The sequence below is a fragment of the Etheostoma cragini genome, unplaced genomic scaffold (assembly GCF_013103735.1).
Source record: "Etheostoma cragini isolate CJK2018 unplaced genomic scaffold, CSU_Ecrag_1.0 ScbMSFa_3753, whole genome shotgun sequence".
Classification (NCBI taxonomy): domain Eukaryota; kingdom Metazoa; phylum Chordata; class Actinopteri; order Perciformes; family Percidae; genus Etheostoma; species Etheostoma cragini.
The window spans coordinates 72,643-76,297 of NW_023268054.1; positions in this window are offsets into that span (position 1 = coordinate 72,643).

A 3,655-nucleotide genomic window follows, 5' to 3' on the forward strand; every position below is an offset into this window, starting at 1 on the left:
GGCCCAATCACAGCCCAGATACAGATTGCAGGAACCTGCCGGCCAATCACAGACCAGTTACAGACTGCAGGAACCTGCCAGCCAATAACAGCCCAGATAAAGACTGCAGGAACCTGCCGGCCAATCCCAGCTCAGATACAGACTGCAGGAACCTGCCAGCCAATCACAGCCCAGTTACAAACTGCAGGAACCTGCCACTCATTAAGGTCTAATGTCTCACGTTAAGGTCTAATGTCTCTTGTTAAGGTCTAATGTCTTACGTTAAGGTCTAGTGTCTCTTGTTAAGGTCTAATGTCTCTTGTTAAGGTCTAATGTCTCTTGTTAAGGTCTAATGTCTCTTGTTACGATCTAAGACTCCAGTCTCTCGTTAATGTTCCTCAGTCTTTTGTCCCATAATGTCCTGTGATTGGCTGGTTCCTCTGTGAGTCCCCTGGTTCTTTAGGGTCTGCGAGACTCTGGTCCAATCAGCAGCAGCTGTCTCATCCAATCAGCAGCAGCTGTCTCAGGATGTCCAGATGTTGACTTTAAAACTCTTTGAACTCTGAGTGAGAAACATCAGGTCTCTGCCACACTCTCTCTGCTATCTGATTGGCTGCTGTCACATTCCAGTCCCGCCCACTCTCTCTCAAGGCCAATAGAAACTCTGCAGAGGAATTCTCCTCCAGCCCACTCAAAGGGGGGATGGGGGGGGGGGGGGGCAAAACAAAGCTTCATTGATTCGTTCACTCGTTCTTCTGTGGATTTAAACTCAGTAGTCTGCAAACAATGAATGATTCTGTGTGAAGTATCATGTGTTCTGCGTGTAGTATCATGTGTTCTGTGTGTAGTATCATGTGTTCTGTGTGCAGTATCACGTTTTGTGGGTGCAGTATCATGCTTTCTGTGTGCAGTATCATGTGTTCTGTGTGCAGTATCATGCTTTCTGTGTGCAGTATCACGTTTTGTGGGTGCAGTATCATGCTTTCTGTGTGCAGTATCATGTGTTCTGTGTGCAGTATCATGTGTTCTGTGTGCAGTATCATGTGTTCTGCGTGTATTATCATGTGTTCTGGGTGCAGTATCACGTTTTGTGCGTGCAGTATCATGTTTTCTGCGTGTAGTATCATGTTTTCTGCGTGTAGGATCATGTGTTCTGCGTGTAATATCACATGTTCTGCGTGTAGTGCCATGTGTTCTGTAGGGAATATCACATGTTCTGCGTGTAGTGTCATGTGTTCTGCAGGGAATATCACGTGTTCTGTGTGTAGTATCATGTGTTCTGCAGGGAATATCATGTGTTTGGTATGTAGTATCATGTGTTCTGTGTGTAGTATCATGTGTTTTGCATGTAGTATCACGTGTTTTGCATGTAGTGTCATGTGTTCTGCGTGTAATTTCACATGTTCTGCGTGTAGTATAATGTGTTCTGTGTGTAGTATAATGTGTTTTGCTTGTAGTGTCATGTGTTCTGCGTGTAGTATCATGTTTTGTACGTGCAGTATCATCTGTTCTGTGTGCAGTATCATGTTTTCTGTGTGTAGTATAATGTGTTCTGTGTGCAGTATCATGTGTTCTGTGTGCAGTATCATGTGTTCTGTGTGCAGTAACATGTGTTCTGTGTGCAGTATCATGTGTTCTGCGTGGAGCATCATGTGTTCTGTGTGCAGTATCACGTTTTGTGCGTGCAGTATCATGTTTTCTGTGTGTAGTATCATGTTTTCTGCGTGTAGTATCATGTGTTCTGCATGTAATATCACATGTTCTGCGTGTAGTGTCATGTGTTCTGCGGGGAATATCACGTGTTCTGTGTGTAGTATCATGTGTTCTGCAGGGAATATCGCGTGTTCTGTGTGTAGTATCATGTGTTCTGCAGGGAATATCATGTGTTTTGCATGTAGTATCACGTGTTTTGCGTGTAGTGTCATGTGTTCTGCGTTTAGTATCACGTTTTGTACGTGCAGTATCACGTGTTCTGCGTGTAGTATCACGTTTTGTGCGTGTAGTATCAATTTTTGTGCGTGTATCATGTTTTGTGCGTGTAGTATCACGTTTTGTGCGTGTATCATGTGTTCTGCTTGTAGAATCACGTTTTGAGCATGTATAATGTGTTCTGTGTGTAGTATCATGTTTTGTGCCTGTAGTATCATGTGTTCTGTGTGTAGTATAACGTGTTTTGCGTGTAGTATCACGTGTTCTGCGTGTAGTATCACGTTTTGTGCGTGTAGTATCATGTTTTTTTGCATGTAGTATCATATGTTCTGCGTGTAGTATCATGTTTTGTGCGTCTAGTATCATGTTTTCTGCGTGTAGTATCATGTTTTCTGCGTGTATCATGTTTGTGCGTGTACTATCACGTTTTGTGCGTGTAGTGTCACGTTTTGTGCGTGTAGTATCATGTTTTTGTGCATGTAGTATCATGTGTTCTGCGTGTAGTATCACGTTTTGTGCGTGTAGTATCATGTTTTGTGCGTGTAGTATCATGTTTTCTGTGCGTAGTCTCATGTTTTGTGTGTGTATCATGTTTGTGCGTGTAGTATCACGTTTTTTGCGTGTAGTATCACATTTTGTGCGTGTAGTATCATGTGTTTATGCATGTAGTATCATGTGTTCTGCGTGTAGTATCACGTTTTGTGCATGTAGTATCATGTTTTGTGCGTGTAGTATCATGTTTTCTGTGCGTAGTATGTTATGTGCGTGTATCATGCTTTGTGCCTGTAGTATCACGTTTTCTGCGCGTAGAATCACATTTTGTGCGTGTATCACGTGTTCTGTGTGTAGAATCACATGGACTGTGTGTAGTGTCATGTGTTCTGCAGGGAATATCACGTGTTCTGTGTGTAGTATCATGTGTTCTGCAGGGAATATCGTGTGTTTTGCATCTAGTATCACATGTTTTTGCATGTAGTGTGATGTGTTCTGCGTGTAATATCACATGTTCTGCGTGTAGTATCATGTGTTCTGTGTGTAGTATAACGTGTTTTGCGCGTAGTGTCATGTGTTCAGCGTGTAGTATCCCGTTTTGTACGTGCAGTATCACGTGTTCTGCGTGTATTATCACGTTTCGTGCGTGTAGTATCACGTTTTGTGCAGGTAGTATCATGTTTTCTGCGTTTAGTATCATGTTTTGTGCGTGTATCATGCTTTGTGCGTGTAGTATCACGTTTTCTGCGTGTGGTATCACGTTTTGTGCGTGTATCATGTGTTCTGCGTGTAGAATCACGTTTTGTGCGTGTATCATGTGTTCTGTGTGTAGTATCATGTTTTGTGCGTGTAGTATCATGTGTTCTGTGTGTAGTTTAACGTGTTTTGCGTGTAGTGTCATGTGTTCTGTTTGTAGTAGAAAATGTTTTGCCTGTAGTGTCATGTGTTCTGCGTGTAGTATCACGTTTTGTACGTGCAGTATCACGTGTTCTGCGTGTAATATCACGTTTTGTGCGTGTAGTATCATGTTTTGTGCGTGTAGTATCACGTTTTGTGCGTGTAGTATCACATTTTGTGCGTGTAGTATCACGTTTTCTGCGTGTAGTATCATGTTTTGTGCGTGTATCATGTTTTGTGCATGTAGTATCACGTTTTCTGCGTGTAGTATCACGTTTTCTGCGTGTATCATGTGTTCTGCGTGTAGAATCACGTTTTGTGCGTGTATCATGTGTTCTGTGTGTAGTATCATGTTTTG